We start from the raw sequence: 24,941 nt of genomic DNA on the forward strand, positions 1-24,941 counted from the left end.
CGTTACAACCTCACTCCAATAGGAGAGAATGACCCGGCAATCCCATATCATGCGCCAGAAATCAGCACCGTCTCTCCCGCATCTCGGACAACCCATCCCCACCAAATTATTTGCCTTTTTCATCTTATTCAGTCTCTGAGGAGTAATATAACTTTGGTGAATTATGTATAACTGAATCAGTCTATTATTGACTGCAGGAGAGACTAACGTGTGGGATTCGACAATGTCGTCCCACACTACATCATCAATTTCAGGGATCCTGACACTCCACCTCTCCCGGACAGAAAGAGGATTATTCATGGCCTTGGCCCGGATAAGAGAGGAGTACAATTTGGAAATAAGGCCACCAGGGCCCTGTGATCTGATAATTCCAATAACTGGAAAGGAAGAGAATCTAATCCCACGACCAGAGAACTGAGCCCGAAAGGCGTGCCTAATCTGGAGATACTGAAACCCATGAGATTCCGGCAAATCGAATTCTGCACGTAGTTGTGCAAAGGGGCGGAGTTCACCATCCCGGACCAGTGATCCCAGGGAGACTATTCCTCGATTCCTCCATTCGCCAAACCCTGGCAGTCCACAAAAGTGTGGAAGGTCCAGGTTATCCCATAAGGGTATCTCAGTTGGCATATCATGAAAACCGAAAATGGCTTTAGCCTCTTTCCAGACCCTGGCCCCCAGTTTGTGTATTGGAAGGACCCGACCCTCAGGAGCCCTCTTGTGGTCCGCCAACAATGGCCATAGGAGATCCACACCTGTGAACTCTGCCAGGAGACCCTCCGGAGAACCCTTAACCCCAGGAAGTGTCCATTGTCCCAAATATTTCAATTGTCCGGCCAGATAGTATATGTACAGATCAGGAAGGGCCATACCCCCCATGTCCTTGGGTCTCTGTAATTTGGCCAACTGGACCCTTGATCTGGAAGAACCCCAGACAAAGGTGATCATCAAAGATTCCAGGGATCGAAAGAAAGAGCGGGGAATCTGTACGAATACATGTTGGGTTATGTAAAGACACTTTGGTTGCACTATCATTTTGAGGAGATTAATCCTTCCCGCCACTGAGAGCGGGAGTTGGCTCCATCTATTAAATTTCTCCCCGAGGTGTGATAATAAGGGGGCAATCTGGTGAGTTGATTTTACATGCCACTGTGCACTTTAACTCCTTTCCATTTGATGAGTCATTAACTATTTAATATTATTTTCTTCATTCACTCGAATCTCCATTACTGACTCCTTGACCCTACAGCATTACATCTTTCTTTACCAAATATTATTCTTTTTGCAATTTTTGTATTGAGTGTTGAGTCTTTAATATATCCCTTTTTTTACATTGTCAGTATCCATTTGCAACACCATTATTTGTTATATTCATTAATACTATTTTCTATGCTCTTTTTGATAATCCCCTTTTACTTGCCAGTCTTGCTCCCCTGTGTCGGTACGTCTGTATGTATGTTTTATGCTTGCTTTTAAAGTTGAGTTAACAAAAATACATTATTTTACTTTGTTTTCATTTGGCCCTGCACATCATGTTCATATATTTTCTCTTTTCCCTCTTTGTACATTTATAGGTATGCTAGCTCAAACGTAAGAAATAGAATACTTAAGGAAACAGTAGAATAGAAGGAATACATAAAAAGAACAACTACCCCTTTTGACCTGCTGACGGGTTCTCTTTAACAGCTTCAAATACATTTGGCATAAATTACTCCAGCTATATTTTTATTAAATGCAGAATAATGTTTTAATCAATTGGTAGTCTAACAATAAATTATGTTTCCTACAAATGCATCGAAGCCTAAGATGGCAAGCAATGTAATGCTTTAACATCTTCAAAGAGAAAAGTTCAGTGAACATGTATGTAATATAATATCTATCACATATAACATTAACTGCTACAAGGCATTAAAAAAACAATTTTAATTTAGCAAGATAAGAGGAGACACAGCCACCAAAATATATAATTTTATTAAATTGTATATTCCAACTGCTGGAAACATATAACAGGATATTGCACCCAGTACATTATTCACTAATAACTAAAATATAGGGGTAACATTGATGCCTCTCCTGCATCGTCAAATGCCTAATTCACTGCTATTATCTCTAAAGGGCAGATATCATACGCCATGAGTTAAAAAGCTAGTCCTTTTCTTTTGAGATGTGCATCAAAAGTTGACGTCAACTGTATTGATATCTGTCAGATGTGCACAATACTTGCCTAAGTCCCACTGTAAAGAATGGGACTGGTGCACACACTATATATGAACGTATTAAACCATTCTAATTAGTTACAGGTGACATATTTGCTGATTGGGCATGAGTCCTAGCAGGTATCAGTAAACGTGACATCACCTGTCCTGCACACCTCCGTAAACGGAGTAGGACTAACCCTTTAAGATTAACAGAGTCCCTTTCTTTAAGTGATTAATGAAAGTCCTAATGGTTGAACCCCCATCATTCAGTCATTTCTGCCATGTCAATATGTCCTAAGTGTATTTGAAAAATCCCTTTAAGCGTGACATACATTATGTCTGTAATTTCGCTCACACCTTCATTCTCGGAAGTACTTATTCAAATTTCAGAATTCCAGTTCCTGGCAGGCAGCATGTTATTCTTAGTTCTATAAAAGTCTCACCTTGTGAAAACAGGATCATAACTAAGGGCATGAAGATTCCAGTTGCGGTTCCTATTGTCTTGATCCTTGTAAACTTCATCGATTCCTACTTTTGATGTGTCCTCTTTACCAGCTAGACAATTTCTATGACACTCCAGCCATCAGTCGTTTGTAAACTATACGCATATAATCAACAAATCAATGTGACTTTTCTTACAGCAGAATATTTATTCCACACGTGACAAACTAAAACATTGCATCACTTTCTATTTTCTGCCCATAGAAAAAAATAGAACTCTAGTAATGAGCTTACCTGACTCATTTATACAGAAAGCTGTAATCCCAGGAGAAGCGAAATAAAGTAGGAAAATCACATCATAAACATTAAATGCAGGCACCAAGGATTTAAAGGTAAATTAGTCAGGTCAGAAGCAGCCAGAAAGCAGTAAAAATAATAATAATCTCAAGTAATTAATAGTCTGGGGGAATTCCGAACAAACAGTGTGAACAGCATGTTGAAGACTTATTTTGGCATTGTGCCAATACAGCCTATTTATTGTAAGGTGTGTTCATTTTGTAAATATGCTTTAATTCACCATATTTTTTTTTTTTAAAAATCTGCTTGCTCAGCAGCATATCGACATTTGCCCCGAGTACAGCCTGCAGGGGGTGCTGTCTGGCCGCTTGATTCAGTGGTCTGAGATGTCTCCACGGCGGCTGCAATATGCCGCCACCCGTAGTGGGAGTTGGTCATTCTCTGAGCCTACTGTCACTGTCAAGCTAACAGCTGGCTCAGAGAAGGTGCAGAAAACCATCTCAGTGATTTATTGTACTTGCATCTTTCCAGTGCAAAGCCCTGACCACTGGCACTTACAGGTCAGGGCGACATCAGCAGTGTGAGCTGGTCAGCTGATCACACTGCTCAAATCTCTCTTTTTGCCTACATTGCAGTAAGTTGCAGGTTGTATTGCAGCTAAGGTATAAGGAAACTAAATCATCTTCCATTGCGAGTGTGAAAGAGCGGGCAAGTGTGATTTGTGTCTAAGTGTGGTTTGTGTCTAGGTGTGATTTGGATTAAGTGTTTGACTTGGATTCAGTGACTTTGGATTCAGCTAGTTTAGAAGGGAGTAATTTGTACTGAATCTCTGTATTTATTTGTTTAATTAATATTCCTTCATGTCCAATCACCATTAGGAAATGTGGTCCATTATTGACAACGCCATCCAGTGTACATCTTGTCGCATGTATGCAATCCTTGAACAGCCATTTGAGGATGCATACAGCTGTGCGAGATTTGTGCACGTTGTGCATTTGAAAGCCCAGGTACTGAATACTGAGTCCATAGACAATATGGAAAGGAGTTTGCTGTTCACTGAGCAGGTGCTCACTGGGGTAGATGAAGCTGCAATACAGTGAGGCAGCTAGCTGGGTCACAATTAGATGGTGGGGTAGAGGGAAGCGTGCCAGGGAGGTTAGTCCTGATATGGCACACCCCAACAAGTTTGTTAAGTTGGCAGATGAGGGTGTTGTAAGCACAGTAGTAGCACTGCTGTAACAAGACATGTCCTCTGAGAAGTATTTGCTCCAGTAAGTGGGAAACAGGACTGCAGGGCAGGCCAGACAGGTACTGGTAGTGTGGGACTCCATTTTTTTAGGGGAACAGATAGGACAATCTGTCTTCCTGGCACTTAAGTTCAGCACATCGCTCATCGGGTTGACAGATTAGTGGGAGGGGCTGGAAAGGACACAGCGGTTATGGTATACATCGACACAAATGACAAAGTTAGAGGTAGGTGGATGGTCCTTAAAGATTATTTCAGGGAATTAGGTTGTAAGCTGAAAGCAAGGACCTTGAAGGTGTTATTTTCTGAAATCATGCCTGTGCCACGCCAGAGAGACAGCGGGAGATTAGGAAGGTAAATAGGTGGCTCAAATTGGTATAGGAAGAAGGGTTTGTGGTTTCTGGAGAACTGAGCTAACTTCTCTGTTGGCTACAGCCTTTATGCAAGGGATGGTCCATACCTCAATGGGGAGGGTGCAGCTGTGCTGGGGGAAAAATGGCTAGAAGGTTGGATGCTTAAACTAGGGATCGGGGGATGACATTTACTGTACAGAAGGGGAAGATAGTGACTTGGGCATAACTAATGAAATTGGAGGTGGCATGGGGCAAGGGGTTAGGACAGTCTATACACTAAGCTAGAATAGAGGTAGAAAAAAATATACATGTGCATCTCAATAAATTAGAATACCAAAAAAAGTTAATTTATTTAAAAAATTTAATGCAAAAAGAGAAACGCATATATTATATAGAGTCATTACAAAAAGAGTGATCTATTTCAAGTATTTCGATTAATGTTGATGATTATGGCTTACAGCCAATGAAAATCCAAAAGTCATAATCTCAGAAAATTAGAATAATTACCACAAAACACCTGCAAAGGCTTCCGAAGCATTTAAAATGGTCCCTTAAGCCCGCTACTCACGCTTCAATATATCTCACAATCCGTCGTTGGGGTCAAGTTGTAAGTGACGCACATCCGGCATCGTTTGTGAGGTATCTGCGTGTGACATCTACGTGCGATCAGGATTGAACGCAAAACCGTTGATCGCAAACACATCGTATCTTTGTCTAGAATTGAGCGTTTTGTTGCACGAACCTAGTCAATTGTAACGTGTGACATCCCTCATACGATTTTGGTGTCTGATGCTATGTGCGCAGGTGTGCGCTCTGCACCGCAGCTTAAAAAAGGTCCGCTTCAGAGCGCAGCTGAAAAGCTGCGTTCTGAAGCGCCTCACAATGTCTGTAATTCACTAATCTCTGTCAGTCGGTCACTATCTCTGTCCCTCTCTCTCTGTCCATGTCAGTCTATCCCCCTCTCTCATATACTCACCGATCCCCGATGCTGCACGGCGTTCACACTGCTCCGGCGGCTTTTACTGTTTTGAAAAAGCCGGCCGCCCATTAAACAATCTCGTATTCCCTGCTATCCCCGCCCACCGGCGCCTATGATTGGTTACAGTGAGACACGCCCCCACGCTGAGTGACAGGTGTCTCACTGCACCCAATCACAGCAGCCGGTGGACGTGTCTATACTGTGTAGTGAAATAAATAATTAAATAATTTAAAAAAACGGCGTGCGGTCCCCCCCAATTTTAAAACCAGCCAGATAAAGCCATACAGCTGAAGGCTGGTATTCTCAGGATGGGGAGCTCCACGTTATGGGGAGCCCCCCAGCCTAACAATATCAGTCAGCAGCCACCCAGAATTGCCGCATACATTAGATGCGACAGTTCTGGGACTGTACACGGCTCTTCCCGATTTGCCCTGGTGCGTTGGCAAATCGGGGTAATAAGGAGTTATTGGCAGCCCATAGCTGCCAATAAGTCCTAGATTAATCATGTCAGGCGTCTATGAGACAACTTCCATGATTAATCTGTAAATTACAGTAAATAAACACACACACCCGAAAAAATCCTTTATTAGAAATAAAAAACACAAACATATACCCTGGTTAACCACTTTAATCAGCCCCAAAAAGCCCTCCATGTCCGGCGGAATCCAGGATGCTCCAGCGTCGCTTCCAGCGCTGCTGCATGGAGGTGACAGGAGCTGCAGAATACACAGCCGCTCCGGTCACCTCCACACAGCAAATGAAGACAGCCGTGCGATCAGCTGCGCTGTTACTGAGGTTACCCGCTGTCACTGGATCCAGCGGTGGATACAGCGGTGGCCGCGGGTAACCTCAGTGACAGCTCAGCTGATCGCGCTACTCACCTCAGTTGCTGCGTGGAGGTGAGAGGAGCGGCGGTGAGTAGCGCGATCAGCTGAGCTGTCACTGAGGTTACCCGCGGCCACCGCTGCATCCACCGCTGGATCCCTTTGCAGATGGACTTAATACATCTAGTATTATTGTACAAGTCTTTTCATATTTAACCTTTAGTTTTATTAGTTAACATAACTTAAGTTAAGTGCCTCTCACCTCGACGCCGTCAAGCGGAGGGGTGAGATGTGAGTTGATAGATTTAGCACATTGTATATTCTCATTTATCTCTGGAATCTGAATGGCTTTGACCCCTGGTTTTCCACGTACCCCGAGGGGTGTTCTCACTTCCGAGAACACCAGGTCTCAAACGTTTGAGACTGTTTAGAATTGTATACTTGTATTCTGATTTCGTTCTTCTTTTTTCTTTCTCCTTGTCTAGATCTTTCTGTCTCAGACTTTCATACCTCTTTTCCCCCTTTCTTCTTACACACCTAACCTCCCCTTTCCCGTCCTTTGATTGCAGGGGGGCATCCTCAACCAGATAGGTAGTCATGCAAGGACCGGTGACCGCCGATGTGAAATGTGGAACTATTAATGTTAAGGGACTACATAGTCCAGGCAAGAGATCTATTTTAGTTAACATGTTGAGAAGGGCTCACATTCAAATTGCTTTTTTACAGGAAACGCATATGTGCAAGCACAAGCCTTTCAAGATGTCGAACCGTTAGTTTCCCAAGGTATACCACAGCTTCTCTCCTAGCTCGAAGTCCTGCGGGACTAGCGTTCTCACCTCTCAATCCATCCCTTGGGAGTACCTGGATTCTCGGAGTGATGACGCGGGACGGTTGCTCTTGGTAAAGGGTAGGATCGCCTCGCACATATACACTTTAGCCTCAATATACTTACCTAATATGGGCCAAATTACGACATTAGCGGGCTTCCTGGAAACTATGGAGGATTTTGTGGAGGGTACACTCATTGTGGGGGGAGATTTCAATATAGCTTTGAATCCGGCCCAGGATACCTCTTCGGGCTCTTCCGCACATTCATTGTCTGCCTTACGCAACCTTAGGCGCATGCTACATGATTATCAACTTTTGGATACTTGGAGGCTTCTTCATCCGTCCGATAGGGACTACTCGTTTTATTCGACAGCTCATGGAGTATATTCCAGACTTGACTATCTTTTTATCAAGCATAGTGAGCTGCCAGGGTGTCCCAGGCCCAAATAGAGAATATAACATTCTCAGACCATGCTCTCTGCACGGTTAGGATACTATTGCAATCTCTCATACCATATCAGTGGCAGTGGAGGTTGAACACGTCCCTTTTGGATAATCCTTAAGTTTTAAATGTGATAAACACTTTCCTGACAGAGTATTTTGCCCTGAATACCCCGGAGGATACTCCCCCCAACATCAGTTTGGGAAGCCCATAAGTGTGTCATTAGAGGCATATTTATTCAACAGGGGGCAAGACTGAAGAGGGAAAGGGAACTAGAGATATCTACGCTTCTGGCATGGCTGAAAGACTTAGAGACCTGACACAAACAATTACCCTTGATGGAATTGGACGGAGCGCTCTTTAAAGTCTGGGATGATTTACGGAAAATGCTTAACTCTAAAGCGAAGGGGATTTTGGCTCGTTGTCGTCGATATTTCTATGAATACGGAAATAAATGCAGTAAGACGTTAGCAAGAGCCCTTAGACAGCAACAAGCGTCAACCTTCGTCTCTAAAATCGCCTCTTTATCCCCTCAAAACACCATTACAAAAAATTACATTCACCCCTGGAAATTGCGGAAACTTTTAAAAAATTCTATGCGGCCTTCTATAATTTAGATGCAAGCAGTCCTCCAAAGTCCACTAATGCTGTGAATAAGAAAATTGTAGATTATATTAGAAAGGCAAAAATGCCGCAGCTAACGGAAGAGGAGATGGCAGCGTTGGAGCTTCCAATTTCAAACCAAGAGCTGTGGGAAGCTATAGCATCATCTAAGTCAGGCAAGGCACCGGGCCCTGATGGACTGCCCCTCACATATTATAAAAAACTCAGAGACACGCTGACCCCACACCTTTTGCTGGCCTTTAACTCCAGAGCTCAGGCGAACTTTACTCCCAACGTGGACTCTCTAAAGGCACATATTACTGTAATACATAAGGTGGGAAAGGACCCGACACAATGTGGTAGCTTTCGCCCAATTTCACTTTTAAACGTTGACACTAAACTCTTTGCAAAAATTCTTGCAAGCAGATTGGCACCTTTGCTCCCAAAGATTATCCATCCAGACCAAGCAGGGTTCATGGCGGGGCGCGAGGCACGCGATAGCACCATCAAGGCTATCAACCTAATGTATAAGGGTAAATTAAGGGGCATTCCGTCCATGCTGCTCTCGACTGATGCCGAAAAGGCGTTTGACAGAGTAGACTGGACATTTATGGAGGCCACGCTCAGGAGTCTGGGGTTGGGGAACAGAATGTTGAGATGGATATTGTCTCTCCACTCGGCCCCTTCAGCTAGGGTACGGGTGAATGGGATCCTCTCGGACTCATTTAACATCTCAAACGGCACCCGCCAAGGGTGTCCGTTATCCCCATTAATATTCATCTTGACTCTGGAACCCTTCCTCAGACACATACGAGCCAATAGTGACATTGCGGGCATAGCGGTTCGCCAGACCATACATAAAGTAGCCGCATACACAGATGATCTTTTGTTTTTTGTATCCGCGCCCAGAATATCCCTCAATAACTTGATGAGAGAATTTCAGGTCTACACACAACTGTCCAATTTCAAAATTAACTTCTCAAAGTCTGAAGCGTTGAATATAAACCTTTGTCCTAAGGACGTGGAGGAGTTGAAGTCGTCCTTTAGCTTCAGGTGGGCAGCCCAGTCTCCCAGCTACTTGGGGATACATCTCACTAGTGACCTCAGTCTCCTATACCAAAATAATTTTCCTACCTTGCCTCAATTAGCAGGGACTGTGACCAATGGGGGAAGACTCTGTTCTCCTAGTTTGGTAGATGCCAAATCTACAAAATGAACATTTTGCCCAGGATCTTGTACGTGTTACAAGCGCTCCCAGTTAAGATTCCTTCTAATTTCTTTAAGGCACTTGAATCGGTCCAGTCCTCTTTTATATGGGCAGGGAGGTCAGCACGCATAAGACTAACAATCCTGTCGAGACCCAAACACAGAGGGGGCATCGGCTTGCCTGATGTGAGACTCTATCACTTGGCAGGACACCTTACCAGAATTGTAGATTGGTGCAGGAACGGTACGCAGAAGGTGTGAGTGCAGTTAGAGCAGTCCTTCTCCCCCATACCGTTACATAAACTGCCGTGGGTACTCTCTGAGGTTCCAGTGCTGTTGAAGGCACACTCGACCATTGGCCCAACAGTAACATATTGTGATACGACCTCGGTTCGTGCGGGATTGATCCCCTCCCATTCTAGAATGACCCCTATCCTAAGCCATCCTTCCTTCGAGCCAAGTAAAACGGACCCCATATTTCAAATCTGGGTGCATAATGGCTTAGATCGGGTGGAGGACTTTGGGGACGATGCGGTTTGGCCCTCAGTATCCATGTTGGCTGCTAGACAGACCCCAGCTCCGCTTGGACAGTGGAGATGTTTGCAACTCACACATTTTTTCAGTAAGCTTCCGCCTAGGACTCGCTTTTTTCTCCCCAAGACACAGTTTTACACTCCTGTGTGGGGGAGTAGGCCCTGTGCGTCATTCACTTTCGGTAATCTACGCGATGTTGTCCTCCCCCCTGATCAGCCTCCTCCTTCTTTCATCCTACAATGGGAACGGGACCTTGGCATTGTTTTGTCTCCTGACCAGAGGGAGCAGGTGTTTTCACTAGCACACAGCTCATCCATTAGCTCTAGGTTCCAGGAAGCCAGCTACAAATTGCTCTCTAGATGGTACAGGGTGCCAACCAAGGGGCACGCCATATTTCCATCGGCGGACCCCATTTGCTGGAGGTGTGGTAGGGAGGAAGGCACATTGCTTCATGTGTTTTGGGAGTGCGAGGCGATCCGGCCGTTCTGGTCAGGAGTATCCGATATTATTCGGAAGGTGTCCGGAACTACTGAGGAATTGGGACCGGCGGCCTTCCTGCTTCATCACTGTGGGACCCCTTTAAAAACCTACAGATCCTCACTGAGGAAGTTCCTTATAATGGCTGCTAGGTCATGCATTCCTGAGAGATGGAAAAGTCAAGCACCACCTACTGTCGCACAGTGGATTGCCAGACCTGACCTCTTCTGTGCATGACTCCTACACAAAATTCTGGGCCACTTGATGAGAGTGGATGGACTTCCAACAAACAGTGGAGTACCGAGACCTGGTGGGGGATTGCGCAGGGTCTAATGGTGGGGCGTCATTGTAGGTCTGGAGTGGCACTTGGCTTGGGTTCGGAGAGATGGTGTGTTGCCTTGCCTTGTTTAGCCTACCTCCCCTCCCACCCCCCTCCCTTTCTTCTATACCCCCAGTTCTGGTCTTTTCTTCTTCCTTTTTCTTTCTCTCCTGATCTGCTTCAGGCTATCACGTCTGATAGTCTGTCTAAATTCTAGTTGCCTTTCTATTAGGTCTATTGTTTACCTTGTTTTTATTTCAATATTTTCAATATTTGGAATCTTAGGCTATGTGCCCACGTTGTGTGTTTTCATGCAGTTACGCTGCGATCTGCACCGCAGCGTAACTGCATGCGTCCTGCGTCCCCTGGACAGTCTATGGAGATTGTGCAGGAGCCGTGCGCACGTGGCATATTAGAACGCAGCGATTCGGCTGCTGCCCGAATCGCTGCGTTCTAAGAAGTGACATGTCACTTCTTCCGTGCGGTTTGCATGCTGTCTATAGGGAGAGGCAGCATGCAGAGCGCACGTTCTCTGCAGGCGCTATGCGCTTCAGAACGCAGCTTTTCAGCTGCGCTAGGAAGCGCACCTTTTAGCTGCGGTGCAGAGCGCACACGTGGGCACATAGCCTTACACTCATCTTGATGTAGTTGGGCCGTTAGGCCCTTGAATTGTTTATTATGTTTATGTTGATTCCAACTTATCTAAATAAATCAAGAATTTAAAAAAAAAAAAAAAGACCAAATTCAGCGCAGCCGTCTACCAGGAATTTTTAAAGCACTTTAAGCTTTTTGGAGATATGAATTTCATTTTCTAGCAGGACTTGGCACCTGTCCACATTGCCAAAAGTACTTGGTTTAATAACCACAGTATTACTGTGCTTCATTGGCCAGCAAACTCACCTAACCTAAACCCCATAGAGAATCTATGGGGTATTGTCAAGAGGAAGATGAGAGACACCAGACCCAACAATGCAGACGAGCTGAAGGCTGCTATCAAAGCAACCTGGGCTTCCATAACACCTCAGCAGTGCCACAGGCTGATCGCCTCCATGCCATGCCACATTGATACAGTAATTCATGCAGAAGGAGCTCCGACCAAGTATTGAGTGCATTTACTGTACAGACTTTTCAGTAGGCCAACATTTCTGAGGTAAAAATCATTTTTTTCAGTTGATCATATATAATATTCTAATTTTCTGAGATAATGACTTTTGGGTTTTCATTGGCTGTAAGCCATAGTCATCAACATTTACAGAAATAAACACTTGAAATAGATCACTCTGTGTGTAATGACTGTATATAATATATGTGTTTCCCTTTTTTTTATATTTTAAGTGTTTTATTGGTTTTCATGAAAAAAGACAACAAAACGGGTCAGGTCATACAGATACATGTTGCATAACAACTATGAGAACCAGGACCATGAGGTCCAACAAGTAAAGGAAAGAAGGGGAGAGAGGGGGCTGGAGGGCATTGCACATAGGCGATATTGTGACAACTATCCACTACACCACCGAAAAAAACCTCCTGGCGCACAGACTCCCCCTTCCACCCTTCTCTCACTCTCCTAAAGGAAACTTACCATAAAAGAAACTCCTAAAAAGAAAGGTCAGAGAGTGGAAAGAGAAAGGAAGGAAGACAGAAAGGGAGAAAGAGTGTCGAAAGAGGGTGCCATGGGGCCTTCACCTGCCCGCCATGTTTATGTAAGGAGGTAAAAGGTTCCGATCAAAAAGGGGATTTGGGTCATGTCATGGGTTTGAGCCAGACCCTGCCAAATAAGACTCCCAGTGGGACCATTTTGTGATCACAGACTCTGCATCCCCCCGCGACTGGGCCAGAACTCTCTCCATCCGATATATTGCATTCACCTCGTCAATCCACTCTTCCAGGGTTGGAGAGTCTGCCTTCTTCCAGTGACGGGGTATAACCGTCTTGGCCGCCTGTAGGAGGTGTCGCAGAACAGATTTTTTGTACGCAGCCTGCGGCATAGGGAACATGTAGAGCAGAACCGCCTCAGGGCGTCTAGGCACGATCACTCCTGAAACCTCTTTGATCGCCTCTAGCACCCCCTCCCAAAAGGACTGCAAGGCTAAGCACGACCACCATATATGCGTCATGGTGCCCCCCTGGCTTCCGCACCTCCAACAATTATCTGGGGTCTCAGGCCACCACCGATGCAGGAGGGAAGGGACCCGATACCATCGTGATATAACTTTATAACTGGTCTCCTGGGACTTAGTAGCAGTCACCGACTTGTGTGACAAGTGGAAGCACCGCCCCCATTGTTCTCTAGAGAATGTTTGGTTGAGTTCCCCCTCCCATGCTCCGCAAAAGGGGGGGAGATCATCCAAGCCCCCGGAGACCAGCAATTTGTATATAACTGAAATGTTGTGATTCGGGGCAGTCGTTGTTGTACACATGGCCTCATAAGGGGATGGAGAGAGTGAAAGCTCGTGCGTCTGTGTGAGTGATGTAATAAAATGCTGGAGTTGGGCGTACTCAAAATAGTGGCGTAGTTTTTGGGGTTTCTCCCCCAAAATTATAGAGAGTGGTAGTGTCCGTCCCTGTGGGGCAATATGGATGAGCCGAAGAGGCGTCCGTTTAGTTCCTTCCAGGAAGCGAGTGACAGAGGCACCCGGAAGAAAATCCGGACTATCGGTCACCGGCATCAGCGGTCCATATGCACGAATCAAATCGCATTTCCTACCAGGGGCATGTATGGTGCGCAGAGTCTGCTCGACACTGTACCCCACCGCAAGTTTGCGACGGTTCAGCCGTGGCCACGTCCACGGCAGAGTTGGCGCCGACAGAGAGCATAAATCATGGGCCAAATGCACCCATAGTTTAGACCCCTCATTATGCAACAGGTCCAGGACACGGGCATGGGCCACTGCTAGGTGATACTTTCGGCAGTCCGGCAGTCCCAGCCCTCCCGCGTCTTTTGGTCTGGTCAGAACACTACCTCGTATTCTGGGTCGGCCCTTGGCCCAGACAAACTGGATAAATAATTGTTGAATTTTGTACCAATATGACGCAGGGATGTGGACGGGTACCATCTGCAGGAGGTATAATAAGCGAGGCAGGACTGTCATTTTGAGGGCCCCAACCCTACCAAACCAGGACACCACCCCCTGATGCCAGGTGGCTAGATCCCTCTCTAATTTGATAATAAATTGTTGGAAATTAAGTGAGAACAGTTTGGACAGGTCAGATGGGATGGTGATACCCAGATATCGGATACTATTGTTTTGTGGCCACTTAAAAGGGTGTTTGGATTGTAGGCAAGAAACTAGATTTGGAGGAAGGGAGATATTCAAAGCCTCTGATTTGTCGAGGTTTATCCGGAAATTGGACCATCTTCCAAAGCTATCCAACTCTGACATCAGGGATGGGAGTGCCTCAAGCGGGTTAGTGAGATAAACTAAGAGGTCATCGGCGAAAGCCGAGCATTTATATTCATGGTTCGCTATCTTGATCCCGTGGATGTCCGGGTTGGCTCGCAGGGCCGCCATGAGATGCTCCATCACTAGGATGTATAGAAGAGGGGATAAGGGGCACCCCTGTCTCGTCCCGTTATGGATGGTGACAGTGTCCGATAAGGTGCCATTGATTTTTATACGCGCCGACGGGGTGTGGTACAGTGCAAGTATTTTAGCCGTTAGGTTTGGGCCCAGCTGCAGATGATTTAATGTTTGGGCGAGTGACTCCCATGAAATCCTGTCGAAGGCCTTCTCGGCATCTAAGGACAGGATCATTAATGGAATCCCTCGGTTGCGAGCAAATTGAATAATATCTAGAGTTTTAAGGGTATTGTCTCTAGCCTCTCGTCCCGGGACAAACCCAACCTGGTCTAGGTGGATCAGATCCGGAAGGAGAGGATTGAGCCTGTTGGCAATAAGTTTAGCATAGCACTTAATATCTACATTGAGCAGGGAAATCGGTCTATAGCTACCGCAAACGCCCGGGTCCTTGCCCACTTTGGGAATGACTGTAATGTGCGCCGCTGTAGAGTCTGTTGGAAAGAGGGTGGTGTCTGAAATTGAATTAAAAGACTCCAACATCAGAGGCGCAAGTAGGGTCGAAAAGGATTTATAGAATTTTGCTGTTAGCCCGTCCGGACCTGGACTTTTATTGCCAGGAGCGCTCTGGATAACCTGCAATAATTCTTCTATCGTGAACGGGGCCTCGAGATTTTCTAATATGGCACTATTCAGTTTTTTAAAGGGGGAAGGGGGGGCATCCGTTGAGGCGTTGGGGGACACCCTAGGAGGGGGTATATTGTACAACCTAGAATAATATTTATGGAAGGCATTTGAAATCTCAGGGGTAGTATGAACCAGGCCACCCGAAGAGTCCTGAATATGTGAAATCAGGATTGTTGCCCTTTTGGCACGTAACGCGTTGGCTAGCATTTTGCCTGGTTTGTCGCCGAACTCGTAGAATTTGCTCCTGCCCAATTGAATAATGTGACTATATGAGGAGTCCAGTAATTTCCTAACTTCCAACCTCGCTCTTAGAAGTGTTTGGAGTGTCGAGGCCGCCAGAGCACGTTTATGGAGGAGTTCAAGTGTTGTGACTTTTTGAAGAGCGTCTTTGATGGCTTGTGCCCTACTTTTTTTAATTCGAGAGCCGTGTTTAATGAGAGTCCCACGAAGGACACATTTCAGGGCCTCCCACTTAAACACAGGCGCAGTGGTGTCTGATGCGTGGTCCCCCACAAAATTTGTGATAGAGGTGCAAATGTCTGAAGTGCAGCCTTCATCCAAAAGCAGTGACTCGTTAAGCCGCCAGGATCCTGCCGTCTTTGCCATGGATGGAACATGCATGGAACAGAACACTGGAGCGTGATCCGACCAAAGGATGTTTCCAATCCCGGTATGGGACAGCCAAGATAATACATTATGCTGAACCAGGATATAATCTAAGCGGCTGTACGAGTCCTGCGAGTGTGAGTAAAAGCTGTAATCCCTGTCCGAGGGGTGCTGTATGCGCCACGCATCATACAGTTGGAGCTGTAATAAAGATTTTTTAACTCGTTTAATTAGTGCATAGGAGAGGCTTGACCGACCCTTGGAGTTATCCATAGCCGGATCGAGCGTGATGTTTAGGTCCCCACAGAGAACCACTGAGCCCCTAACCAAAGGGAGGGCCGAACGTACTAATCCGGCGATAAAGCAGTCTTGGTTCTGATTGGGTGCGTACGCATTAATTATAGTAAAATCCTGTCCACTAAGAGATAATGATAAGACAATATAACGTGCTGCCTCATCTATTTTAACGTCCAATACTTGGTGAGGGAGTGATTTGTGTATCCCTATCGCCACCCCCTTTGAGCGTGTCTCTGGATTGTTGGCAAGAAACCATGTGGTGTAGTATTTGTTTTTGATCTTTGGGGTGTGGTTAGTTTTAAAGTGCGTCTCCTGGAGGCAGACCAGGTGTACCTTACGCTAGTGCAGGTGATAAAGGATCTGGGCCCGTTTCTCTGGGGTGTTGAAACCCTTCACGTTGAAGGATGTAATATTCAGGTCCGCCATTTAGAAGGGAATCCGGATGTTGCAATGGAAGGAGGGCAGGGTTGCAGTTTTGGTGGACGGTCCCCATGGCGAGGTCTAGTACAGAGAAAGAAGATTAGGAAAAAGAGAGAAAATAGGAAGGGAGACGATTCAGAGGAACAAAACAAAAGCAGAGGGAGAGCCTCCGCACTTAACACTAAGCAAGGTAATACAAACAACGGGAGCATGTCCGCCGCACACCGGCGGGGCAGGGGCTTCCAACCTATTGGGGGGAGAATCTGGTCAGACATAACCAAAAGACAACTACTTTCCAATTGAGCATGAATATAGCGAGACAAATAACATGAGCATGGTACGAAACCATCGGCATCCCATGTGAATCAATATCATGTACTATAGATATCTTAGAGAGGTTCCTTCAGGCGCGGTCCGGACTACTGCGGCTCAGATGTGGGCGTCTCTTGCCCCGGGATCTCTCCTCTCTCCGCGGTAGTCCCACAGATTGCCGATTTGTGGAGGGGCTCTCGAGAGGACCCGTGCGTAGCCCCATACCCCATGGGCGGAGCAGCGTGTTAGGCCACTGGGGGAGAAGAATCGGCGGCAAGCCAAGGCCCGAAGTAAAAGAGGGCAAGTCCTCGGGTGTACGGAGGGTGAAGTATTTCGAGCCCTGGCGGACCGAAAGGGAGAAAGGGAATCCCCATCGGAACTGGATCTCTTTATCCTTTAAAACATCTAGTAGAGGTTTGAGGGCCGCTCTTTGAGCTAGTGTATGGCGAGAAAGGTCCGGTAAGATTCTAATAGGGGTCCCATTATAGGAGAGGTCAGCTTTTTTCCTACTCGCCAGTAGGATCGCCTCCTTGAGAGCGTAGAAATGGACCCGGCAGATAACATCCCTTGGGTGGGGGTCCTCCGGATTGAAAGGGCGAAGTGCTCTATGAGCTCTGTCCAACTCTATTCTGACCCCTGGCGGGCGCCCGAGCAGCTTGTTGAAAATTGTGGTGAGCACCGATGGTACATCCACGGAAGCAATATGTAATACTTATTATATGTTCTGAGGATTTCGATAGCGTAGGGCAATGATCAGCAGAGACGAGTTTTTGATACAAGATGTTTTATAATCTGTAACCACGGTAGATAACAACGGAACAAACACAGCAGTACAAATACACAAATACCTTCCCGAAACGGAGCGGAGGGAATTCCCGGGGCCACGCACCGGACTCCCCCAGGGAGACCACCAGAGCGAACCCCTATACAGGGACTGTCCGGCAATCACCCCGGAAGGCCTAAATGCGCAGCAGCCGGGACACAATGGGCAAGCGGTAAAAGTCCAGGAGTGTCCGTACGGGATGATTGTCCAGAGTGGTTACGAACCAGAGAGAACCGGGCAGAGTGCTGACCGAAAATGGCAGACGGAATCCGGGCACAGCTTGAGAAACCGGGTAAGGTCCAGAGTCGGTCGGTCGGTAGTCTTTTAGGAGGATCCAAAAGCAATCAGGATTAGCAGCAGCAAAGCAGGAGCACACAGCAAGCAGTATACTCAGGCACTGGACTGGGCTGAGAGGCGGCCTTTTAAGCAGCTGGACAGGAAGTAGGGCAACAGAACCTTAAACTCCATGTTAACTGAGGGCAAGCTCATTCAAAAGAGAACTGGAAAACCTGGAAACCTGACACAATAGATTCTGGCAATCCTCTGACACGGAGATTGTTTCTCCTATTGCGGTTCTCTAGATCGTCCATATTTTGCTGCAGGGAGAACAATTGTTTGGCGTGTTCTGTCACTGTAGCTTGTAAGGCATGGATAGAGGTAGAATTATTTTCTTGTATCGTGGAAACCGTATCCACTCTATCTGTTAGAGATGAGAGTTCCGCTCTGAATTGGGCAAATTCCAGTTTGCATTCCGCAACAACTTGGTTTGCTAGAGCCGCGATGTCACTTTTGGTAGGTTTCGCCTGCATGAATGCCCGGAGGTCCGCCAGGGAGGCCGGCCTATCCTCACCCCCTGTAGTCGGCGAGAAGGCCACATGGGAGGTATGGAAGCTCGATTGTGGCCTGTATATTTGTGGTCTCCCCTCTCTTGGAGTTGCGATCATGATTGGGGCATGAGGTACCATTTGAGTGTCAGGGCCCTCTGGAAGCAAGGTGGGATGCCTCTCAGGTGTGGCCGGGTGCTTGGCGGGAGTGTTTCCCTTTTTGTATTGGATTACTGAAATAAATGAACTTTTTGATGATATTCTAATTTGTTGAGATGCACTTGTACATCTCTAGGAATGTTCTCAAACAATAATTCCTGGCCTACCTAGACAACATTATAATCTACTCCCAAGATCTGAAAACTCATTTGGCCTAATTTAACAAAACTATCTAATAAGAAAACTATTTTTGGGGGTGAGACTGTCTATATTGTCTACAGCCAATCAGAACACAGCTTTAATTTTGAAAGATCAAATTAATAAACCTGAGCTCTGATTTGTTGTTATAGGCCACTAAGACAGCCTACCATTTAAGAGTTTTGATAATATAAGCTCAATGTATTAATTTCCAATATGTACTATTTTGCCTCCGATACAATTCTCAATATGCCAAGTTGAAGAAATATGTTTTAAAAAATCAAAGTTTCCTTTCATGGGCTGTATCACTTTCTCTGGGGACTTTGAATGGATTCAGTCAAAGTTTCTAACTTTCCCTAAGACCCGCAACACACATCCGTGTAATTTGTACGTGTGCGGTACGTATTTGCACGTACCGGAGACACGTACACACGGAGACCCATGTTATTCAATGGAAGATGGCACACGTACGTAAAATCACACGGAACATGTGTCCGTGTCATAAGTACGTGTGAGCGCTTTTCAACACGGACGACATGTCCGTTTTTGGCCGGCAACACGCAGGCACGGACCTGCTTTAGTCTATGGGTCCGTGCCTGCACGGACTGCACACGGAGTATGTCCGTGTTCAGCACGTATCGTCCGTGTCCGTATTTCACCACAAAATCTGAAACACTTGTTACCAATCTATCAGGTCAATTGATGGTCATTAATTCTGGCGCCAAACATACATTTCCTGTCTCATTTGCACGCCAGACAGCAGCTGGGCACCTGTCCTCTCACTGCAGGGGAACTTTGAGCACAGAGAACAACACAGGTACTGAGCATGGCGCCCAGAATCGATAGAGAGAGGCTGATTGGAGAAGTAGAGAGGCATCCAGAGCTGTGAGACACACGTGTTGATGGCTATCATGACAGGTTAATGGTGGAACGAGCATGGATGGCTGTGGCAGAGATAGTCTACCCTAGGAATGGATGGTCTCAATGTACCCCTGGAAGGAAAAATAGATATGGTGAGTACAGATATTTACATTGCTTCTGTCTTTACCTACATGTGCACATTCTGTAGGCAGAGTATAAACATATTTGTATAGTTTGTTTGGCATGTATTAATGGGCCTGACTCATTTTGAGATACACTGGAGACTCACAAACAGGAGAGTGTAGTTTTCTGCACTTTTGAAGTATTCATTGCAGTTTACTAGTTATGTCAGCATGTGTATATATGGGCTGCAAAGTATTTCATGCATGTACAAATGGCATTTCAGGGTGGGGAAGCCACTATTAAACATGTTTGGGGTTTTTTTTGGTTACCATTTCTGTGCATTTTCTATTGCAAATGTGCTGTGATTTGTCTATATTTTTGGATTTGGATTTCTATGTTTGGTTTATTATGCAAGTTCCTTGGTGTCACCATGTCTGGAATGGTAACAGTAATTTGTAGTGTGTAATGGTAAGTATATGTGGAACATATGGCACTTCATGGGTTAGTAGACTTTTTTTGTCATGGCTTTCTGTAGGTTTTTTATTTTTTTAACAATTATAAGGAGATGAATGATTAATAAGTGGTTGAAGATGTTTACTGCTGAACTTGTTTTTTCTCCCATGCTTATTGTGTTATTATGTCACTATATGTGTTATGGGTTGTTGTTTTCATAAACATGGATGTGTGTTCCTATTTCATACAATTGATGCAATCCAAGACTAATGTCTAATTTTTTAACATCTACAATTGTTTGAATTAGTGACCTTATTTTACATTTTTTAATGTTTTTTAACAGTGGATCTTGTCAAACGGCGATGGCGCTCAGCCCGTGACCAGTTCCGCAGAGAGTATAACCCTGTGGCCACCACAGCTGCCGCTGCAAAGAAGAAAAAATATGTCCATTATGAAAAACTGAGCTTCCTTATGCCCATTATGGAAGTACCAAAGTAAGTTTCAAGCATTACATCACATGGTGGTTTAATTTAAAAGGCACACAGTAATTTTTTTTTTTTTTTTTCATCAAAGTACAGAGGATAACCTGGAAGATAGTGAGGAAGCCAGTCAGCAGTATTAACAGCGACCTCTGCTTCTGAGATGGAGCCTACCTCATATCAACCTCCACCAATCCCCAACACCAGCCAGCCAGACGCAGAAGAAATGTCATCTGATTTGGGTTTGGGCACAAGTCAATCCACTAATGTAACTGCAGGCCAGTCTACAGGGCAACAAAGTGGCCCTTCACCAGTTCTTGCAGAGAGTAGTCCACAGCAACATGCAGGCACACAGCCAAGAATATCAACTAATACCATGCGCACAGTAGCACAATCTATCCGTGGTCGCCGACATAGGCGTTATGAAGATTTACGTTCCCTGCCAGATATCATTGATACCAGAATTATACACATGATGAATTCACTGATACCAGAGAGTGATGGAGAGAGATTTTGCAGCTCCCTTTCTCCCTCTCTTGCATTGGTTGCACCTGATAGGCAGGACAGATTGAGGGCGTCCTTAATAACACTAATATCTGCTACCCAACGTGAGCCAGAACCCATTTATTGTTTTGAAGTGATAGAACAATGGAGAGCCAATCCACGTGGCCCACCCACAAACACAACTCAACAAACTGTGGAAACCCAAACAGAAGAACATTTTTCTAATTTTCAACTTAATCCTGTAGTGCAACAAACACATATACAGTGTCCATCTTCTTCTATGGTAACTGATGTACAAATTAGGCCAACATTTGTCCCACAACAAACAAGTACATTAATGACACAAAGGCCATCTCAACAGCCAACATTTGTCCCACAAGTAGCCCAACAAACACCAATGCAAACCTCTTTTAACTATCCTAGTATTGTTAGTAATGTTCATAGACTACCTCAAATGTTTCAACAACCAACAGCCTACCATGTTCCAAATAATCCACAACAACAGTACTTTCAACAACAGACTTACCCAACTAACTTCACATACACACATACTCAGCCTCTTTCAACACATCAATATGTACCACCTACACTTGGTCTCCCATCTGCTCAAACAACTGCCTCATTATTTGTTCCAAGTACAACAACTGTTACTAGTGGAAACACTGATCAGACACTCACTACAACATTACTGTTGTGCAGCAAACATATTCTGTAGATGTCAATGCAATGGAGACTACACAGGAAAACATCACTAGCCTAGAGGACTTAGTTGAATCATAATGTGATATTGTATGGTTTTTTTTTTTACATTTTGGTATGTTTTCTAGGGTATTGCTGGTGGGAAAACATTTCAAAATGTAACACATTACTTACTCTATATGCATGGGGTCATATTTTTGTTATCATTTACAAAAAAACAGTAGCAATTACTCTATCACTTCAAAAACAATACCTGCCTGTTAGAATGATGCCTTGCTCAGGACATGTTGTTTGGACCATCCATTAGAATAAACTGGGTTTAGGGATAAGATGCACGCACATAAACTACTACACTAACATGCAGACACCTTTATTATTAAAAATCCAGCCACTATGCAGTATCTGCATATTGTCTGGTCCCATACTTGTATTCCAATAGTGTCAAACAAATTATGTTTGCGTGACATTATTGCATTATAAAGGATGGTGTTTTGTATGGGCTAAAGTCCCTGACAAAATTGTATATATAAAAAAAATACAGGGTGTTTTGCAAAAGAGAACATACATACATAGGTAAAATAATAATTCTGGACTAACTTTTTCATAACAAATTTGCCATAATTTTATTAGTCATGTACATTCAGTATTACTGTTTTTAGAATAACAAACATTCCTGATGTTGTAACAATATAGTTATATCACAATAGCTTATGGGGACCACAAACACAACCAACCAACCAAAAAACCACAAATTATACCTATGTATGGTCATTTTCTCTTTTGTATTACAAATGTGTTTGTGCTTATGTAACCAAGTGTTAACAAACTTTATTAATGTCAAAATTATACATGACTAAAGGCTACTTTACACACTGCGATATCGGTCCCGATATCGCTAGTGTGGGTACCCGCCCCCATCTGTTGCGCGACACGGGCAAATCGCTGCCCGTGTCGCACAACAGCCGTCACACATACATACCTGTCCGGCGACGTCGCTGTGACGGGCGAACCGCCTCCTTTCTAAGGGGGCGGTCCGTGCGGCGTCACAGCGACGTCACTGAACCGCCGCCCAATAGCAGCGGAGGGGCGGAGCTGAGCGGGACGTAACATCCCGCCCACCTCCTTCCTTCCTCATAGCGGCCGGGAGGCAGGTAAGGGGAGCTTCCTCGTTCCTGCGGCGTCACACGCAGCGATGTGTGCTGCCGCAGGAACGAGGAACAACCTCGTTACTGCTGCAGTAACGAGATTTGAGAATGGACCCCCATGTCGCCGATTAGCGATTTTGCACGTTTTTGCAATGATGCAAAATCGCTTATCGGTGTCACACGCAACGGCATCGCTAATGCGGCCGGATGTGCGTCACGAATTCCGTGACCCCAACGACTCCGCATTAGCAATGTCGCAGCGTGTAAAGCCCGCTTTAGGCTATTTAAACTAAAAAAATCTTTAAACTGATTCCTCACTTGTAGACCAGAAGTGGACACAGTGGTTCTGACACTACCATTCTCTACAAATGGTGCATTTAAAGCAGGCAACTCCTCAATGTCTTCGTCATTGCTTTCATGTAATCTACAGTAATTATGTAACACTACTGTCGATTTAATGACAGCCTTGACAGTGGTTGGTTGGAGTTGGATGGTGGTTTGATAAATGCGCCATCTTGAGGCCAAAATGCCAAAGGAACGTTCTACATAGCAACGTGCTCTTGCCAATTTGCTATTAAATAGGGCTTTATTCCAATAGTGTCAAACAAATTATGTTTGCGTGACATTATTGCATAACAAAAGGATGGTGTTTTGTATGGGCTAAAGTCCCTGACAAAATTGTATATAAAAAAAAAAATACAGGGTGTTTTGCAAAAGAGAACATACATACATAGGTAAAATAATAATTCTGGACTAACTTTTTCATAACAAATTTGCCATAATTTTATTAGTCATGTACATTCAGTATTACTGTTTTTAGAATAACAAACATTCCTGATGTCATAACAATATAGTTATATCACAATAGCTTATGGGGACCACAAACACAACCAACCAACCAAAAAAACACAAATTATACCTATGTATGGTCATTTTCTCTTTTGTATTACATATGTGTTTGTGCTTATGTAACCAAGTGTTAACAAACTTTATTAATGTCAAAATTATACATGACTAAGGCTATTTAAACTAAAAAAATCTTTAAACTGATTCCTCACTTGTAGACCAGAAGTGGACACAGTGGTTCTGACACTACCATTCTCTACAAATGGTGCATTTAAAGCAGGCAACTCCTCAATGTCTTCGTCATTGCTTTCATGTAATCTACAGTAATTATGTAACACTAGTGTCGATTTAATGACAGCCTTGACACTGGTTGGTTGGAGTTGGATGGTGGTTTGATAAATGCGCCATCTTGAGGCCAAAATGCCAAAGGAATGTTCTACATAGCAACGTGCTCTGGCCAATTTGCTATTAAATAGGGCTTTTGATCTGTCCAGCCCCCTTCTGGGATATGGACGCATCAAATGCCTTGACAATGCAAACCCCTGATCTGCAACCATTACAAAAGGGACAATTGGGCCATTAGTACCAGGCAATGGTCTTGGTGCAGGCAAACTTAAACTATCAGACATTAATCGTCTTGTTAAACGTGAGCTTCTGAAAATGCGTGCATCTGAGGCACTGCCATAGGCCCCAATATCTGCAAATAAAAAGCAGTAGTTTGTATCTACCATGGTCAAAATAACTACAGAAAAAAACTTATGATAATTAAAATATCTTGATGCAGAGTTCGGTGGTTTCTTCACTCTAATGTGTTTTCCGTCAATGGCACCAATACAATTAGGAAAAGCTGTTTTCTCCAAAAATTCATCTGCAATGTGCATCCATTCCTGTGTTGAAGGTAACTGCATGACATGATGCCTAAGCGTCTCCCAAAGCACAGTACAGGTATGCAGGATAATCTTGCCAATTGTGGACCTTCCCAATAAGAATTCGAAATGTAGGCTGCTGATGGATTGCCCAGTTGTTAGGTAACTGAAATAGAATAAAAACATGACATTACTTTGACTATTCATGTAATTTATATTTCACAACAAATATTTGTAACATCCAATGACTGGCGAGATACTGTGTATGTTTTTTTTATAATTTCTTTGGTTGGTAAAAGCATATGTGTTCTTTACTTTCCATATTGGAAAAATATCTAATTTTGTGTTTAATAAACAAGTTTGTTTGAGTTAAG

General features: G+C 44.6%; 1 long non-coding RNA gene across 2 annotated transcripts in view; it reads left to right on the forward strand.

The window, feature by feature from the left end:
* Positions 1–22,628, forward strand: part of LOC142295379 (uncharacterized) — a 49,061-nt gene extending 26,433 nt beyond the window's left edge. The window contains exons 1-3 of one of the 2 annotated variants that reach the window (XR_012751444.1): positions 15,591–15,695; positions 20,372–20,522; positions 20,607–22,628. This is a non-coding gene — a long non-coding RNA (uncharacterized LOC142295379). Of the gene's footprint in view, positions 1–15,590; positions 15,696–20,371; positions 20,523–20,606 lie in introns of those variants that run through there. The other variant, XR_012751443.1, reaches the window with a different exon arrangement.
* The last annotated feature ends 2,313 nt before the right edge of the window (positions 22,629–24,941 follow it).

The sequence above is a fragment of the Anomaloglossus baeobatrachus genome, chromosome 3 (assembly GCF_048569485.1).
Source record: "Anomaloglossus baeobatrachus isolate aAnoBae1 chromosome 3, aAnoBae1.hap1, whole genome shotgun sequence".
Classification (NCBI taxonomy): Eukaryota; Metazoa; Chordata; class Amphibia; order Anura; family Aromobatidae; genus Anomaloglossus; species Anomaloglossus baeobatrachus.